The following is a 20,741-nucleotide window of genomic DNA, read 5'->3' as shown; positions in this document are numbered from 1 at the left end:
AGAAGAGGAAAACCAAAGTTCGGGGTAGCTAAATGTCCCATGAAAGACAAGTTTGCCATAAGCGACTCATTCCTGTGGCATCTAACCCCACACCCGTCAGACGTCCAACAAGTACTCATGGATGAAGACAATGCTTCATGGAGAGGATGGACAGATAGTCAGCCAACCAGTTCAAGAGTCTGGCCCTGAGTGCAGCAAGAGCCACAAATGACAGGGCTTTTCCCGGGCTACCCTCCGATTACGGAAAAGCCATGTAATTTCTGGCTTATGCGGCATGGGGCAGGTGCACTCAGGGATGTGCTGACTTGTCCCACCTCTGAACCTATGGGAAGCCACCTACCATATGTTGTTATAGAAATCACTGGTCTGAGGACCCATCCTGTGATCACTGAAAAGCAGAGGAAAGGCCTGTGTAAGGGAGAGAAGCAGCTTTTCCACCACTGCAATCTAGAAACCTGTGCCCTGGGCAGGCAGGCTCGGATCAACGCAGATCCCACCCTGAAGACCTGCCACAAGGTTCTCAGGTCTTGGGGAGGCACATGGGCTGGGAGGCTGGGAACACAGGCTTTGGGATTAGAAAGAATGAAATGCCAGCCCTGCCACCTCACTGTGTGACCTCACACAGGCATCCTAACTCCTGAGTCTATTTCCTCCTTATAAAGTGGGGATTTTCTGACTTGGTGTAAAGCTAACACAAGACTCCTTATGTGACAGCACTGGCCCATGGTTGATGCTCAATCTGAACCCTTCTTCCTTCACTCTTTCAAGGCCTCAGCCTTTTTAACCTTTAGGTGCCAATCGATGGGAGAATGTCTTCTGCCCAGAAAGAGGAAACACAGATGTCATAATCAACGATCTAAAAGAAGGGACTGGCTTGGAACACACATGGTCCTCTTGGCAGCTCTCTCAACATCAAAGAGTAGGGCAGCTCTGGAGGCCTGAGATGTCTGAACACTAAAGAAAAGGAAGTACTTCTTTAGACACCAAGAAAGTCACACAGAACTTATCCCAAGAGGTTGAATGTGAAATATATCAGGAGACCGACAAAGGCCGTTAATATGCACTCATGATGGACGCTTGTGAGGGGCAGGGTATCCTCTGCTCTTCAACCCAAGGCCCCATGGATCCTAGCCTAGAGGATGGGGGCCCAGCTTGACCCAGGCAGCGTTTTCAGCTGTTGTAGTCATGTTAACAGGGCAGTTCAGCACGTACGGGCTGGGGCTCCCTCTAGGGGATGTCTGGCTCTATGCCGACTCTTCTGAAGCCTCTTGGCTTATCCCAGTGTCGTCCTAGTGCTGCTATCAGCCATCCTGCGAGCTGGAGACAGCCCCACATGAACATCTGTGGCTTGCCTGATGGGCAGATGAACCAGGAAAGAGCTTCCTGCCCTGCAAAAACTCCCGCCCTTTGAGAAACCATGAGTAAAACCAGCAACGCCCAGCAGACACAGAGCTGCTGGGGTCTGACAGCTGTGCAGACCTGGGCTCTGGGGTTCTGCTTACTAACATCACCTGTGTGTTTGGAGACGCTGGTCTTGGAATCTTTGTTTCCTTCCGAGGCAGCCACGACCACACATTTGGCCAAGTATTTCATATCTGAGTGGGCAGGGGTGGCCACACGACTCACAGTAGTGAGGCAGGAATGGGGCGCCCTCTGTATCTCTGCATCACTCTGATGGGTGGGAAGGGTATTTCCTGTGCCCTGTTCCAGTCCAGTGGTGCCTCCCATCTCTAACCCCACTGTGGAGCTGCAGAGCGGGTGATTCTGGGTTTCCATCGCCCCCTCGTGGACGGATGAAGCAGCAGGATCAACTCTCCTGCCTCCCACCCCTCAGGCACTGGGTAAGCTCCATCCTTTCTGAGCAATTTCAGGTCTTGAAAAGCCCCATTCACCTGCTTGAAGCTCCATGCCACCTGGCTGTCATATCATATCCTGGCCCACCCCTCCCCCCTGACTCCTACATGACCTTCAGGATTCAGCTTAGGAGTCATGTCCTCCAACAAGCTTCCCTGGCTTCCCCCACCATCAAAGACCTTTGCAGATGGGAGCACACAGCCCTGTCACTGCCAGCTACAACCATCATGAAAAGCAGCATTTTGGTTATTCATCTTTTCCAGGTTTGTTTTCTTTTTTTTTTTCATCTTCGGTACCATGTCTGATATATATAGTGCTTAATCAATGGTCATTGAATCACTGAGTATGTCAGTGAATAAATTATGGCCATCTCCCTGTTTGTGAGCTTGTGCTGGGGTAAAAGAAATGATGCATATGCTATCGCCCAACACACACACACACACACACAGACAAAGCTGACTCAGATGTTTGGGGTCTAATGGAGAACAGGAAAGATTACCAGTGGACTTGTCTATGCACAACAGATACAATCCTAATGAGTAGTGAACACATGGGCCCTGATTTACGATACTTCTACCTTAAGATGGTGCTCAAGGGATACACGTTCCCTAGAAATTATGCATTTGCTGGGGCCAGCGATACGCTCCACGATGCTCTCCCGTGATGCCAGGCAGAGGCAGTGAGCCCCAGCTCCTGGGCAGCCAAGCAATCACGAAGGTAGACAGCTGACCCATGTAGGACCATTCCTACTCACGCAACCGTGCTGTCCTTCCCTTTCAGTACGGCACTCGATCATTTACACGAGACGGTCAACACTTTGTTATAAAATAAGCTTTGTGCTAGAGGAAGGTCACAGGGTTATAAGTAAAAACAGAACTTCAGGGGCAGACTGGTGTTCTCACTTTGCATCACCTTTCCTCCCGCTGGCAAAGGGCAGCAGGGCCACAGCACCAGGGGTCAGTCTGGACACTGTTACCAGGGACTCCAGTCACTCGCCAGAAAGGCCACAACCTGGTGACAGGCTGGCCTGGGTCCAGTCACTGATGACGGGATCAGTCTGGATCGCTCCTGGCCAGCCAGAGTCCTGCAGGCCCACAGGGACATATATTTTGCTTTGCCTGACGTAGGGGGGCAGAAGAGGCCCCCGCAGAATGCCGAGCAGCTCATGACTTACGGCAGCCTGGGGAGACAGAGGAGGTCCCGGGCAGGATGGCCCTTGTGGCCTCCCTCATTCATCTCTGCATCCCTCTGGGGGCTCACCAGGCACCAGCCTTGAGCCTGGAGGCCTTTACTAGGTGGCTGTTGAGCTGAACAGAACTGACACCTGGCTCGTCAAGCTACAGGGCTTTCTGAGCAGCTACTTCAAGTGTGTTTGAAAAAGCAAACCGCCTTGAGTCTGAGGTGAGTCAGTACCTTTGATGCCCTTCTGGGTTCCATTCATGGAAAGCCTGGGTCCTCTCAAGCCCATTCCAAGCCCCAGACCCAGACCAAGGGGGGCCAGAGTCTCCTCAGTGTCACTGAGTGAGAGGGTCCCAGCTGCACAGGTTGGGGAAGGGGCAGGGAAGGGAACGGACCACCTGGAGTCTGGACAGCACAGAGGGTGAGGGGAGGGCAGCTGAGTGGGAGCCCAGTTGCTTGAAAGAGCTCAGGTTGGAAGCAAAAATATATACATAATGTCAATTCTCAGTGGTTTACATAAATGAACAGAGACTGAGCATGAATCATAGAGAGCCACAGATAAACCAAAAGGAATTTATTTTGGTTTTCATCAGATTCAGACACATGCCCTCAATCCTGAACATGGGGAAGCAGTAGGAAGAGCACAGGCTTGGAGTGCTCCCAACGCTATCACTGACCAGCCACCCTGGGGCCTTGGGTAAGTCATGTCCTTCCTTGGCTGGACCATATCACCAGTTCTCAAACCTGGCTGTCATTCAGACCTCACTCTACTGCGTGAGAACTCCCTGCAGCAGGCTCAGAAACTGGCACGGGTGACAAGCTCCCAAGTGACTGTGACTCCGGCAGCCTGAGCCAGGTCTCCGACCCTGGACTGATGACGAGTGAGGTGACAGCCACTCTGCTGTCTTCTGTTTGTACACGCATGCTCAGACAGGAGTGTGGCCACACACTGGCCCAGCCCCCTCACCCCGAGGGCCCCTCAGCTAGAGCCCACACTTGCGGCTCCACCCCCTGTGTACTGCCTGGGATTTGGGTGGGGGGTGACCTCAGTGAGACCCAATGAACCCCTGGTCCCTGGAGAAGGACCCAAAGAGGACTGATAGGCCCTGCTATGACTTTAGGCTCCTTCATCCTTTGATCCACCAGAAAGAGGTTTGTGGCCTGGAATGGAGGACACAAAGATTTACGTTTATAGAGCAAACATTTACAGAGCACTTCTGGTGTGTGGGGCACTCGGTGGGGTACATACACATAGCCGTGCCATGCCAGGGGGAGCGGGGGTCTGGGCTGGCACAGACCCAAGCTACTGTGAGAGACAGAGCAGCGTCTGAGGGGGGCAGGTCCCCAGCCTCCTGTCCCTAAAGGCCCTGCTGACGTGGCCTCTTCCTCATGGCTTCCCCTCCCACCAGCCCCCTCCACGGGCAGCCCTGCCTGGTTTTACGACAGAGCATAAAACATGAAGATTAACAAACGGGGCCATTTACGAAACTGAAAACCTGGAAAAACAAAGTGGAGATGGACCGACTTGATAAGGCAGTGAGCTGGGTGTTGCTTTTGGAAAAGGCCAGTTCTTAACCTCTCTCCGAATGGCTCTTTATGGAATCAAGGGCTACTTTTTTCCCCTCACAGCAGCATGAATATGTGGACTGCCCAGGGAGGGGTCAAGGCTTCCAGAAGTACCGACGGAGGCCAGTCCAGGTCAGACATCACTCACAGAGCCCAGACTGTGAGCTGCCAGCACCTGTGGCTAGAAGGGGATGGAGCCCATTTCTGCCAGCCCACACTCCTCGGGCTGCCAGCTTGTGGGGAGCAAGACAGGCTGGACCACAGCCGCTGGGGCCCGGGGTGTTGGGCATGGGGCACAGGTGGAGGCAGCATGAGGGACAGACAGCACAAGCACACCCTCTGAAGTCACACGGCCTGGGGATCATGTGCTCTGCACCCCGGCTTCCTCACCCACACAAGCAGATAACGTGACCAAATTCACAGGCCTCCTGTGAGGGTCTCAGTAAACCTTAGAATAGTTGTTGAAGAAGTGTGTTCTGAGTCATTCTCTGTGGGGGTGACCCTTGAGATGATTCTGGAAGGAGGAGCTGGAAGTAGTCAGGTATAAAAGGTGGAGAATTGGGGCAAAAGTATCCAGACAGGACGGCACAGACAATGACACAAGGCAGAAATGTCACCAACGTAGAAACATGTGTCTGGGGGAGCAGCCCTGGTGGGCAGTTCTGACACGGACCGGAAGTGTCTCGTGTGCCAGGCACTGCTGTGCCATGTCTGACGTGTGCTATATCATGCCATCCTTACAGCAGCCCCAGCAGCAGAGTACCATTGCTACCCTCATTTTCCGAATGAAGAAATCGAGCCTAGAAAGGTAAGTGACTATCTAAGGGCGTGCAAATGGTGGAGGTGACGCTCAAAGCCCGGCCACTTGAATCCCCGCCCAGGCCTGAGTTCTGAGCCATTCTGCTCAGGGAAAATGCCTTGGGTTATTGGGAAAAGGACAGTTTTTCCCCAGTATCTGTTGATAACCTCTATCCATGCCCAGCCTGCCCTCTCAACTAGTTTCTCTCACTTCCTGTCCTTCGGCAACTTCTCTAAAGATTTCAGGGGCAGTTCTATAGAACAGAGAGATCTGGCCAAGGAGCTGCGGCTCCGGGAGCATTCAAGGCAGGGGGATGTCTCCCCAGGGCCATTAGACTGTGTGGCCCTTCAGTTCATCAGGATGGAGGAATCACTTAAGGTGAAATGCAGACTTGGAGTGGTCGGGACAAGTAGCAGAGTCTGTGTAGCTCATGAGCAGGACATCTGGATTATGGGGAAAATTGTGCCTTTCTGGAGGATGCTGAGGGTACCAGTCACCCTCCTAGCCATGAGTGACCTCGAGGCCCAGCACCGGAAGGGAGAGCAAGAATGCACTGAAGTCCCAGGGAACCTTCTCCAGGAATCATCTAGAGGCTAGAGGTGCTCTGCCCTCAGGTGGCCTGGGCTGGTGCCCCTCAGAGGGCTACTCTCAGCTGGCCCCACCCACCACCACTCACATCTGCACTTCCTTCTGGCATTAAGCAAGAAGGACCTTGCCAGACCCCTTAGTGACATCCCAGCAAGACGAGCATCTTCTCATTCATTCCTGGCCCCCCACACCAAGGTCTTCTTCAGACAAACTAATCTAGGGCATGAAACACTCCTACAGATGCACCTGTTCCTCTGTCTTGAGGGTGATACAAAGCCAAGAGGGATGAGGACCCTTCCTTATCCCCGCTGCCCAGTAAAAGACACACAACCCTTGGCTGCTGTTCAGGGATGAGATGGCACCACTGTGTGGGAGCTGCCAGCCTCTGGCATTTCACCAGGGCTGTTTCTGTCACTCCCTGCTTTCTGCCCCCTCAGTGCAGTGGACCAAATAATGGTCACCAAAAGATATGTTCACCCAGAACTCAGAATGTGGCCTTATTTGGAGTAAGGGTCTCTGCCTACATAATAAGGTCAGGATCCTGAGATGAGATCATACCTCCTAAGGGCTCAAATGCAATGGTGAGTGTCTCAGAAAAGAGAAGACACAAAGCACAGAGCAAATGGCCATGTGAACGTGGAGGCAAGTATTGGAGTGATGCAGCTACAAGCCAAGAAATGCCAAGGATTGTTGGCAGCACTGAGAAGCTAGAAGAGAAGCACAATGTCTCTGCCAGAGCCTCCGGCAGGACCTGGCACTCTAGGCACCCTGGTGTGACCTCTGGTCTCCAGAACTGAGGAAGAATACATTGCTGCTGTTTTAAGCCTTCTCAGTTGGTGGTAATTTGCTACTGTGGCCCTTGGCATCTAGACCTCACTTTCCTTTCCTGCTGCTGCTACTTCCCATCCCGCCTGTGGTTTGCTCCCCATGCGCCCCCTGGCTGTCTGCCTGCCTCACTTCACATTTCATGCAACCGAGAGCTTGTGGAAGTGCTGGCCAGACCCAGAGCAAATGCCCACCCTGCTGTGTGCTGCCACAGACACAGAGGATGGTTCTTGATCTTTCTAAGCCCCGAGCTGTCTCATCTACTCCTCCTTCCAGCCTTGCTATGGTGATGCAGTAAATGACATTTGTGAGACACCTCTTCCGCCCTTCACCTTTATAAATAATCCTGCTTTTCTCACTAGTTCATCCCTAAACCTGAAGTTTCCTGTGCTGAGCATGGCTGTGTCAATGTCTTGTAGACCCCTCAGGCCCTGCACACCTGGCCAGAGCAGCTTCTCTTCCCACCAAACCCTTCCCCAGCATGAGCCAAATCATCAGTGGGTCAGGAGGATATGGGGCCAAGAACGGTGAACTAGCGTTCAGCCTCCATCACATCCTCAGTAATGCCTCCCCGTCTGGGGACACTCTGATTGTGATTTGGGAAATCCTGTTAACACGATGTGGTCTCATTATTCTGAGAGGCAACTTGAGAAAATGGAAGGTGACCTTGGATTTGCAGATATCAAACCCACCAAATACTTCTGAGCGTCTGGTTTACTCCCCATTGCGCTTTCAGCCTGATTATCCCACACAACCTTACTCACACTGTCTCCTGACAGTCCATGTTTCTCTCCACCCTGGGTACAAAGTGCCTCAGGCCAGGAGGCAAAGGGAAATGGAAAGTAGGAGAAAGGGTATGCCCTGGAGCCTGCCACCAGGGGCGCTCATGCGGGGAAGGGAGCACTCAGGGCACACACTGACGAGTCAACATTCCACTACCGTTGTCTTAATCTGAATCCCTCTCCAGGGCTTCTCCTCGCTTGCTCATCTGAGCCTTCAACCCCAACAGCAGCTAAAGCTCATCAGCCATTCAACAAAGGACCAGATATTGGACTAAGTGCTTTGTCCACATCAGTGACCCTCCCAACCCTCAGAGGTGAACACAGAAGTCATTCCCCAGGTACGTCTGCACCTGATGCCCTCTGAATTCATGTCTTTGCACTGTGTACTTTTTACCACCCAGAAGAACAATAATTAAAGATTTATCCATCCCCAACGTGTTCTGATTGGTTGCATTCTCTTCATTATTTTTCCTGAAAAATCTGATACAAAGCATTTATGTATATAATTGTTTTCCTACTTTTAGAAATAGTTGTTTTCCCATGCACCCCAATGTTTATAGCAGCAATGTCCACAATAGCCAAAATATGGAAAGAGCCCAGATGTCCAAAGGCAAATGAATGGATAAAGATGTACTTGAATCTAAAGATACACCCAGACTGAAAGTGAAGGGATGGAGAACCATCTTTCATGCCAATGGGCCTCAAATGAAAGCTGGGGTAGTGATTCTCAAATCAGATAAATTATATTTTAAGTTAAAGACTGTAGGCAGAGGTACAGAAGGACACTACATAATTCTTAAAGGGACTATCCACAAAGAAGATCTAACAATTGTAAATATTTATGCCCCCAACATGGGAGAAGCCAACTACATAAGTCAAATGTTAATCAAAATAAAGGATCATATTGATAAGAATACGTTAATTGTAGGGGATCTTAACACACCACTCTCAGCAACAGACAGAACATCTAAGCAGAAAATCAACAAAGAAACAAGAGCTTTGAATGACACATTGGACCAGATGAACCTCATAGAGATATACAGAACATTCCACCCTGAAACAGTAGAATACTCACTCTTCTCAAGTGCACATGGAACTTTCTCCAGAATAGACCACATACTGGCTCACAAATCAGGGCTCAACCAATACCAAAAAAACTGAGATTATTCCCTGTATATTCTCAGACAACAAAGCTTTGAAACTGGAACTCAATCACAAGAAAATGTTTGGAAGGAATCCAAACACTTGGAAGCTAAAGACCATCCTGCTCAAGAATGTTTGTTTGGGGGCACCTGGGTGGGTGGCTCAGTGGGTTAAAGCCTCTGCCTTCGGCTCAGGTCATGATCCCAGGGTCCTGGGATCGAGCCCCGCATCGGGCTCTCTGCAGAGAGAGCCCGCTTCCTCCACTCTCTCTCTCTGCCTGCCTCTCTGCCTACTTGTGATCTGTCTGTCAAATAAATAAATAAAATCTTAAAAAAAAAAGAATGTTTGTTTGTATCAACCAGGAAATCAAAGAAGAACTTAAACAATTCATGGAAACCAATGGGAACGAAGACACATTGGTCTAAAACCTATGGGATATGCAAAGACAATCCTAAGGGGAAAAAACACAGCCATCTAAGTCTCACTCAAAAAGTGTGAAAAATCCTGAATACAAAAACTCTCTTTATGCCTTAAAGAACTGGAGAATCAACAACAAATTAAGCCAACCCCATGCACAAGAAGAAAAATAATTAAGATTAGAGAAGAGATCAATGCGTTAGAAACTTGAAATACAGTAGAACACATCAATGAAACTAGAAGGTAGTTCTTTGAAAGAATAAGATCGATAAACCACTGGCCAAACTAATCCAAAAGAGAAAGGACCCAAATTAATAAAATTGTAAATGAAAGAGGCAAGAACACAACTAACACCAAGGAAATGGAAATAATCATCAGAAATTATTATCAACAGCTATATGCCAATAAGTTAAGCAACCTAGAAGAAATGGACATAATCCTGGAAACCTATAAACTACCAAGACTGAAACACAAATTGACAACCTGAATAGACCAATAACCAGTAATGAGATTGAAGCAGTGATCAAAAACAAGAGTGCAGGACCTAATGGTTTCTCTGGGAAATTCTACCAAACATTCAAAGAAATAATACTTATTCTCCTGAGAAACAGAAGGAAAACTTCCAGACTCTTCCTAAGAAACCAGCATTACCTTGACCCCCAAACCAGGCAAAGACCCTATCAAAAAGGAGAATTTCAGACCAATAACCCTGATGAATATGGATGCCAAGATTCTCAACAAGATCCTAGCTAACAGGATCCAACAATACCTTAAAAAGATTACTCACAATGGCCAGGTGGGATTTATCCCTGGGATGCAAGGGTGGTCCAACATTCACAACTCAATCAAAGTGACAGAACAAATCAATAAAAGAAGAGAAAAGAAGAACCACATGGTCCTCTCAACTGATGCAGAAAAAACATTTGACAAAATACAGCATCCTTTCTTGATTAAAACTCTTATAAGTATAGGGACAGAGGGAATAGTCCTCAAATTCATAAAATCCATCTTTGAAAAACCCACAGCAAATATCATTCTCAACAGGGAAAAACTGAGAGACTTCCCATTGAGATCAGGAACACGACGAGGATGCTCATTCTCACCACTGTTGTTCAACATAGTACCTAGAGGTCCTAGCAACAGCAGTCAGACAACAAAAAGAAATAAAAGGTATTCAAATTGGCAAAGAAGACGTCAAACTCTCTCTCTTCACAGATGACATGATACTTTATGTAGAAAATGCAAAAGACTCCACCCCCAAATTACTAGAACTCATACAGCAATTCAGTATTGTGGCAGGATACAAAATCAATGCACAGAAATCAGCTGCTTTCTTATACACTAATAATGAAACTGTAGAAAGGGTAATTAGAGAATCAATCCCATTTACAATAGCATGAAAAACCATAAGATACCTTGGAATACATCTAACCAAAGAGGTGAAGGATCCATACTCAAGGAACTACAGAACACGCATGAAAGAAACTGAAGAAGACACAGAAAGATGGAAAAACATTCCATGCTCATGGATCGGAAGAATAAACATCTATAAATAAATAAACATCTATCCTGCCCAGAGCAATTTATACATTCAATGCCATCCCAATCAAAATACCAGCAGCATTTTTCAATGTGCTAGAACAAACAATCCTAAACTTGGTATGGAACCAGAAAAGACCCTGAATCACTAAGGAAATGTTGAATATGAAAAACAGAGTTGAGGACACCATGTTGCCTGATTTCAAGCTTTATTACAAAGCTGTGATCACCAGGACAGCATGGTACTGGCACAAAAACAGACACATAGCACAATGGAATGGAGTAGAGAGCCCAGATATGGACCCTCAACTCCATGGCCAAATAATATTCGACAAAGCAGGAAAAAATATCCAGTGGAAAAAAGACAGTCTCTTCAATAAATGGTGCTAGGAAAATTGGACAGCTATGTATAGAAGAATGAAACTCGACCATTCTCTTACACCATGCACAAAGATCAACTCAAAATCGAGGGAGACCTCAACGTGAGACAGGAATCCATCCAAATCCTAGAGGAGAACATAGGCAGTATCCTCTTCGACATCAGCCCCAGCAACTTCTTCTGAGACACGTCTCCAAAAACAAAGGAAACAAAAGCGAAAACGAACTTTTGGGACTTCATCAAGATCAAAAACTTCTGCACAGCAAAGGAAACAGTCAACAAAACAAAGAGGCAACCCACAGAATAGAGGAAGATGCTAGCAAATGACACGACAGACAAAGAGCTGACATCCAAGATCTATAAAAAAAACTTCTCAAACTCAACACCCAAAAAACAGATAATCTATCAAGAAATGGGCAGAAGACATGAACAGACCCTTCTCCAATGAAGACATACAAATGACTAGCAGACACATGAAAAAATGTTCATCATCATGGGCCATTAGGAAAATTCAAATCAAGACCACATTGAGATACCATCTCACACAAGTCAGGATGGCAAAGATTAACAAGGCAGGAAACAATAAATGTTGGAGAGGATGTGGAGAGAGGGGGACCCTCTTACACTGTTGGTGGGAATGCAAGTTGGTGCAGCCACTTTGGAAGGCAGTGTGGAGATTCCTCAAAAAATTAAAAATAGAGCCACCCTATGACCCTGCAATTGCACTACTGGGTATTTACCCCAAAGATACAGATGAAGTGAAAAGAAGGGCCATATGTACCCCAATGTTCATAGCTGCAATGTCCACAAGAGCCAAACTGTGAAAAGAGCCAAGATGCCCTTCAACATCTTGATAAAGAAGATGTGGTCCATATATACAACGGAATATTGCTCAGCCATCAGAAAGGATGAATACGCAACTTTTTCATCAACGTGGATAGGACTGGAGGAGATTATACTGAGTGAAATAAGTTAAGCAGAGAAAGTTAATTATCATATGGTTTCACTTACTTGTGGAGCATAAGGAATAACATGGAGAACATTAGGAGAAGGAAAGGAAAAGTGAATTGGGGTAAATCAGAGGGGGTGACAAAGCATGAGAGACTGTGGACTCTAAGAAACAAACTGAGGGTTTTAGAGGGAGGGGAGGGGGTGGGGGATAGGTGAGTCTGGTGGTGGGTATTAGAGAGGGCACGTATTGCATTGAGCACTGGATGTTGTACATAAACAATGAATATTGGAACACTGCATCAAAAACTAATGATGTATATTATGTTGACTAACAAAACACAATAAAAAAAAAGATGTGGTGTACACACACACACACACACACTAGAATATTACTCAGACATCAAAAATAATTAAATCCTACCATTTACAATGACATGGAATGAACTTAAGGGTATTATGCTAAGCGAAATAAGTCAGTCAGAGAAATGCAAATACTATATGATTTCACTCATATGTGGAATTTAAGAAACAAAACAGATGAACATAGGGGAGGGGAAGGAAAAGTACAATAAGAAGAAACCATAGAGGGAGGTAAACCATAAGAGACTCTTAATCATAGGAAACAAACTGAGGGTTGCTGGAGGGGAGGAGATTCGTGGGATGGGATAACTGGGTGATGGGGATTAAGGAGGGCACATGATATAATAAGCACTGGGTGTTATGTGCTACTGATGAATCACTAAATTCTACCTCTGAAACTAATAAAAAAAAGATGCTTTCAAAAAAGGAAGAAATAGGCACTTTCTACCAAAATGGACATACAACTGTGAATCCTGACAACCTGTACATTCCTAGAGAGTTGGGTCTGACATCACTGTTGTCTTTCCTGATCCTTTTGCTGCCCTCCCCACTCCCTGCCCTGTTGGTGGCAAATGGTTGGGGTAGCTTGGACACCCCCCAGTGCAGCCCGCAGACCGTACCATTTCACAGATAAAGCTCTAGTGCAATTAACTCTTTGATTCATGCAATCATCTTTTGAAAAATAACGGTTGTAATAATTTCACTGTTTGGATCATTCTAGGGCTTGACTATCTCAAGAAGTCATTTTCTGGCCTGCTGTTAAAACTCCCATTATAGGATGCTGACTCTCTACACTCTTAAACACAGGAGTCCAGGTGGCTCCCCTACTTCCCTGGGCGCAGAAGCTCACTGGTTCCACACTCCTTGAGAAGGTCCCACCTACACTACAGACTTAAGATCAACATTGTCTACACAGTGGAGTCTCTCACAACAGGGTGGGTGGAGGTAAGAAGCCTCTGGGAGAATCTCAGAATGTGGGCCAGTTCTCGCTGATGGGTACCCAGGTACCTGTGCCTCCTCCCGAGCTGTCAGCCCAGCAGCCCTCATCAAGTCATGTGGGCTCATCTGGAGATTGGCTCCTGCTTCCCCCTGTCCCCACCAGGTTGTTATCAACCCAGGGATGGGGGTTGGCAGGAATCCCTCATTCCCCCCGCAGGGCCATGCTGAATCAAGAGTGCCTGGCAGGTCTGGAGAAGGGCTCTTTCAGTGATAAGGGAGAAAGTTACTGGATTCCTGAGCTTTGCCTTTTGGGGTCTTAGTCTCCTTCCCTGCAGAATATAGGGTACATGAGATGGTAAGGGGGTCTCTTCCATTCTCTGCCCATGCTGTGCTACTTCAGAGAGGGGTCTCTGACCCAGTATCTTCCCTGCTTTCTTGGTTCATGGCAGAGGTCTCCCCTCTGTACCCCAGGGCCAGAGTAGTGCCTGGTCCTACACCAATGACTGAGACTCAGGGCTGCATGCAGGAGGGATGCATGGCTGCAAGCAACCCTGGGCCAACATGATAACATATGGGCCAGAAGGAGGCATGTGGGCCTTTGTTCACCTGTGGACTCAAGCAGCCATCTCTGCAAACACTACCAGAAGCAGAGAAGGCCACTTTATCACAGAATCCTCTTTCAGTGCTGTACCCAGAGCCAGCTAACCACCTGTCAGCTGTAGCTCAGCCACAACGAGCAGAGGGCCAAGCCCCTTGCCTTGCCTCTCTGAGCCTTGTTGTCCCCATCTGGAAGCTGGGAACCATCACACTTGCTTTGGCTCTCAGGCAGTGCCGGTACCCGGAAGAAAGACAGCTGCACATGCCAGCTACGGCGAGGTTATTCCCAAGGAGTCTCCAGCAAGAGAGATAGAGCTTTGCCAGGAGAGCACAGGGGACAGCAAGGGTTGAAGACTGCCAAGAGTGTGGGTGGAGGGGGGCAACTGAAGAGTGGGAGGCCAGGTAAAAGGCTGTGACTGTAGCTTGGGACAGATATGGAAGGGGTGGTCTGGGGAAGAGAAGAGGCTGCAGGCCTGCAGAATGGACCACTTCTGGGCACACATGCCCACTCCCCATAGAAGAGAAATGGATCGAGGTGGAGGAGTAAGATGGGGGAGGAGTAGGAGACCTAAATATCGTCAGGTCCTGGGAATTCAGCTATATAGTTATCAAGCCATTCTGAACACTTACAAACTCAACAGGAGATCGCAGAGAAGAATAGCAGCAATTCTAGGAGCAGAAAAGCGGCCATGTGCAGAGAAGTGAATGATGTGATATATGGGAAGATAGACCACAGGGGGAGGGGCCGGCTCCCCACAAGCAGTAGAGCACAAAATTGGAACTTCTAGAAGTCTGCTCCACTGAGAGACATTGGTCCAGAGGCTAACTAGAGGGTGGAGTCCTCAAGGGGACAGTGTGGTCTCAGGACCTGCAAAGTCACAGAAAGACCAGGGGTATCTGAGTGTAGCAGAGCTCCCAGGTATTGGAGCAGGGAAGCCAGCTACAGAGACGGAGCCGAAGAGGGGCTCTCAGCTCAGGGTTGCCACAAACCATGATCCAAGGCATAGTTGGGCCACTGCTCTTTGAGCGGGAACCCCACAAGTGGCAGATCTGGGGAGACCCCCTCCTTCCTCCTCCGGGAGGAGTGGCATGGGAGGATACTGCAGGAGTCTGCTGGGTTTGGAGACTCCAAATGGGTACATGTGCCAGAGACAAAAATGCTCAGTCACAGGCTGGTTGAGCACGAATGCAACAGGAGACCAGGGAGATGGGAGGGATTGACTGCTTTTCTCAGAGGGTGCACTGAGGAGTGGGGCCCTGAGCTCTCGGCTCCTTCGGGGCTGGAGATTGGGAGGCCGCCATCTTCATTCCCAATCTCCAAAGCTGTACAGAAATAGTTCAGGGAACAAAAGCTACGGAGGGGGAACCCGAGCAGATTACTTCACCTTACCCCTGGCAAGGGCGGTGCAATTTCACCTCGGGCAAAGCTTTTTGAGAATCACTGGAACAGGCCCCTCCCACAGAAGATCAGCAAGAACATCCAGCCAAGACCCAGTTCACTGATCAATGAGAACTGCAGAACTCCAGAGCTAGGGGAACGCAGCACATAGAATTCATGGTATTTTCCCCATGATTCTTTAGCCTTTTGATGTTAAATTTTTTTAATTTTATTTTTTTAATTTTATTTTTTTCTTATCCTTTAAAAATTTTTCCTCTTTCCTATTTTAACTTTTAAAACTATTTTATCTGGGGCACCTGGGTTGCTCAGTGGGTTAAGCCTCTGCCGTTGGCTCAGGTCATGATCTCAGGGTCCTGGGATCAAGCCCCGCTTTGGGCTCTCTACTCAGCAGGGAGCCCGCTTCCTCCTCTCTCTGCCTACCTCTCTGCCTACTTGTGATCTCTCTCTCTGTCAAATAAAAAAAATAAATAAATAAAAATCTAAACAAACAAACAAATGAAAAACTATTTTATCTTATCAATATCTTTTAAAAACTTTTAAATTTTTATTGTTATACTCATATTCTATTTCTTCATTGTATTTAACCTTATTTTTTGTACACATATAAATTTTTCTTTAAAGTTTTGGGATACAGTTTCTTCTAACAGATCAAAATATAACCTAAATCTCATGTATGGCTTTGTTCTAGTCTCCAGCCTGATCACATTATCTTTTTTTCCCCAACCAACTTCTTATCAACTCCCGTTTTAGAATCTTTCTCAATTTTCATCTTTACAGTCATAGTCTATCCCTTCATTGTGTTTACCCTTATTTTTGTATATACATAAGTTTTTATTTCTTTAAAATTTGGGGAAGCAGTTTCTTCTAACAGACCAAAATATACCCAAAATCAAGTGTGTGGCTCTGTTCTAACTGTATATATACACTTTTTTTTCTTCCTCCTATCTGCTCCCCCAGTTTTTTTTTAAAGATTTTATTTATTTATTTGACAGAAATCACAAGCAGGCAGAGAGGGGTGGAAGCAGGCTCCCTGCTGAGCAGAGAACCCGATGCGGGGCTTGATCTCAGGACCCTGAATGACCTGAGCCAAAGGCAGATGCTTAACCCACTGAGCCACCCAGGCACCCCCACTCCCCCAGTTTTAAATCTCTTCTGATTTGGTTAGTGTATATTTTTCTAAGGTCATTGCTACCCCTTTAGTATTTTTTTTCTCTCATTCATCTGTTCTTTTCTGGATAAAATGACAAGGTGGAAAAACTCACCTAAAAAAGAACAAGAGGAACAATGGCTAAGGACCTAATCAATACAGACATTGGTAAGATGTCAGAACCAGGGTTCAGAGTAATGATTATCAAGATGATAGCTGGGCTTGAAAAAAGTACAGTATAGTATAATATAGAAGATAGTATATATAGAAGTATAATATAGAAAATACTAGAGAATCCCTTTCTGGAGAAGTAAAATCCCTTTCTGGAGAAATAAAAGAACTAAAATCTAACCAAGTTGAAATAAAAACAGCCATTAATGAGGTATAATAAAAAATGGAGGCTCGTACTGCTAGGATAGATGTGACAGAAGAGAGAATTAGTGATATAGAAGACCAAATGATGGAGAATAAGGAAGCTGAGAAAAAGAGACATAAACAACTACTGGACCATAAGGGGAGAATTAGAGAGATAAATGATACCATAAGATGAAACTATATTAGAATAATTGGGATCTCAGAAGAAGAAGAAAGAGAGGCACAGAAGGTATATTGGAGCAAATTATAGCAGAGAATTTCCCTAATTTGGCAATGGGAGCAAGCATCAAAATCCAGGAGGCACAGAGAACTCCCCAGAAATTCCAAAAAATAGGTCAACACCCTGTCATCTAATAGTAAAACTTGCAAGTCTCAGTGACAAAAATAAGATCCTGAAAGCAGCTCAGGACAAGAGGTCTATAACATACAAAAGTAGAAATATTAGATTGGCAGCAGACTTATCCACAGAGACCCTGAAGGCCATAAAAGACTGATATGATATATTCAGATCACTAAATGAGAAAAATATTCAGCCAAGAATACTATATCCAGCTAGGCTGTCATTTAAAATAGATGGAGGGAAAAAAAAATAGATGGAGATATAAAAAGCTTCCAGGACAAACAAAAACTAAAAAACTTTGCAAACACCAAACCAGTCCTACAGTAAATACTGAAAGGGGTCCTCTAAGCAAAGAGAGAGCCTAAAAGTAACAGACAAGAAAGGAACAGAGACAATATAAAATAACAGTCACCTTACAGGCAATACAAGGCATTAAATTCATATCTTTTGATAATTACCCTGAATGTAAATGGGCTAAATGCCCAAATCAAGAGACATAAGGTATCAGAATGGATAAAAAAAATAAGACCCATCAATATGCTGTCTACAAGAAACTCATTTTAGATCCAAAGACACCTCCAGATTTAAAGTGAAGGAGTGGAAAACAATTTACCACGCTAATGGACATCAAAAGAAAGCTGGGGTAGTAATCCTTATAGCTGATAAATTAGATTTTAAGCCAAAGACTATAATAAGAGATGAGGAAGGACACTGTATCATACTTAAAGTGCCTGTCCAACAAGAAGATCTAACAGTTTTAAATATCTATGCACCTAACATGGGATCAGCCAATTATATAAACTAATTAATAACAAAATCGAAGAAACACATTGACAATAATACAATACTAGAGGCAACATTAACACCCCCCTCACTGAAATGGACAGATCACCTAAGCAAAAGCTCAACAAGGAAATAAAGGCCATAAATAACACACTGGACCAGATGGACATCACAGATATATCCAGAACATTCCATCCTAGAGCAACAGAATACGCCTTCTTCTCTAGTGCACATGGAGCATTCTCCAGAATAGATCACATCCTGGGTCACAAATCAGGTCTCAACTGGTACCAAAAGATTGGGAGCATTCCCTGCATATTTTCAGACCAAAACGCTTTGAAACTAGAACTCTACCACAAGAGGAAAGTTGGAAAGAATTCAAATACATGGAGGCTAAAGAGTATCCTACTAAAGAATGAATGGGTCATCCAGGAAATTAAAGAAGAATTTAAAAAACTCATGGAAACTAATGAAAATGAAACACAACTGTTAAAAATATGTGGGACACAACAAAAGCAGTCCTGGGAGGAAAGTATACAGCAATACAAAACTACTGGGACTTCATCAAGATAAAAAGCTTTTTCACATCAAAGGAAACAGTCAACAAAACCAAAAGGCAACCGACAGAATGGGAGAAGATATTTGCAAATGACATATCAGATAAAAGGCTAGTATCCAAAATCTATAAAGGACTTCTCTAACTCAACATCCAAAGAACAAATAATCCAATCAAGAAATGGACAGAAGACATGAACAGACACTTCTGCAAAGAAGACAGCCAAATGGCCAACAGAAACATGAAAAAGTGCTCCACATCACTCAGCATCAGGGAAATAAAAATCAAAACCACAATGAGATACCACCTCACACCAGTTAGAATGGCTAAAATTAACCAGTCAGGAAATGACAGGTGCAGGTGAAGATGCAGAGAAAGGGGAACCCTCCTACACTGTTGGTGGGAATACAAGCTGGTGCAGCCACTTTGGAAAACAGCATGGACGTTCCTCAAAAAGTTGAAAATAGAGCTACCCTATTTTTACCCTAAAGACACAAATGTAGTGAGCCAAAGGGGCACATGCACCCAAATGTTTATAGCAGCAATGTCCACAATAGCCAAACTATGGAAAGAACCTAGATGTCCATGAACAGATGAATGGATAAAGATGATGTGATACATATGTATACAATGGAATACAATGCAGCCATCAGGAAACCTGAAATCTTGCCATTTGCAATGACGTGGATGAAACCAGAGGGTATTATGCTGAGTGAAATAAGTCAATCAGAGAAAGAAATTATCATATGATCTCTCTGATATGAGGAATTTGAGAGTTAGGGCAGGGGGTCGTGGGGGAATAGGGAGGGGAAAAAGGAAACAAGATGGTTTCAGAGAGGGAGACAAACCATAAGAGACTCTTAATCTCAGGAAACAAACAGGGTTGTTGGGGTATTAGGAGGGGATAGGGTGGCTGGGTCATGGACATGGGGAGGATATATGCTATGGTGAATGCTGTGAATTGTGGAAGACTGATGAATCACAGACACGTACCCCTGGGGCAAATAATACATTATGTGTTAATTAAAAATAAATAAATGTATGTATGTATGTATGTATGTACGTACGTAGTCTGAGAATCCTGAACCTCAACCTGGGGCCCCACCTGTGCCAGGTTCCCGAGGGGTATTTGCAGCCTTAGGGGCATCTCTGGGCAACACACACTGTCAGTTCCTCTGCTTGTCCTTGCCTCCAGTCCCAGGGTTCTGGTCCTTCTGGTCCCTTAATCATCCAGAGAAGGGGCACAGTGGGCCCATTCTCAGGAGAAATCATTAAAGAAAAAATGTCAGGGACACCAAACTGAATGGCACCTCTTCGAGACTGGAGATCTTTAACTCTCTTCCTCTTTCCCATCAGAAGTTCCACCCTGAAGCTCACAGCCCAGCTGTGTGATTCAGGGCTCCTTCATTATGGGAAGACGCCTGGAGTCCCCGGCCTCCCCCTCCCCAGCTGCGCTTGTCTACCAGGAGAGGAACAGAATCACCTGGGGAACTTCCTTCATGTCATCAAGATAGTCCCATAGGCATATAGTTCACAGTTGTGTTTAGAGGCCATGGCTGTGCCCATGGTCAGGAGGAAAGATGCCCTCCATTAGTGCCAGGGGGCCAGCTGCACACAACGTAGTCCCTCACTGGCTTCACCAGCCCCCTCTTGCTGTGTGTTCCCCTCCCGGGCACCAGCCATCACTGCCCGCCTCCCTGGTCTTGAGCCCCATCAGGGCAGAGGTCTTGTGGCAGTAGATCTGAAGACAAAAACAGCTCCACTTGGGCCCCAGGTATATATGTCTACACAGTCTGAGCCCTGTGTGGGCTGGATGCATGCAGCTGGGGAGCAGGACCATAGCCTGTCTCCCCGGTGGGGAGGAGATCAGCTAGGAGTCTGCTGCTATAGGCAGATCCCAGAGCTGGGAAGGGGCCCACTCCTCCGACACCAGACATACCCAGTAAATCAGCCCTGGCATTGGGCAGCCTCCCTAGCCCCCCACCCCCAGTCAGGAGACCAGTCTGAGGCTCTCCGTGATCAATCCTTCCTTCCCAAGGCCTACCCTGAATTCCTCACGGCGGCTTTGAGCCTCATGCTCTGCCACAGCGAGAGTGGACGCCCTCCCCAAAACCTCATCTCGCCAGGAAGCAGTTCTGATCAGCCATTCAGTCTTAATTTAGTGTCTGCTGGCAGAGGTACAAGGTATATGAGGTGAGGGAGTCCACGGGTAAAGAAAGTACA

At 46.5% G+C, this 20,741-nt stretch overlaps 1 protein-coding gene across 2 annotated transcripts in view; it reads right to left on the bottom strand.

The window, feature by feature from the left end:
* Positions 1 to 20,741, bottom strand: part of KCNH1 (potassium voltage-gated channel subfamily H member 1) — a 376,651-nt gene that overhangs the window by 6,495 nt on the left and 349,415 nt on the right. The gene's annotated exons all lie outside the window — the stretch shown is intronic.

The sequence above is a fragment of the Neovison vison genome, chromosome 10, assembly GCF_020171115.1.
Source record: "Neovison vison isolate M4711 chromosome 10, ASM_NN_V1, whole genome shotgun sequence".
Classification (NCBI taxonomy): Eukaryota; Metazoa; Chordata; class Mammalia; order Carnivora; family Mustelidae; genus Neogale; species Neogale vison.
This window is presented reverse-complemented; position numbering and strand designations above follow the sequence as displayed.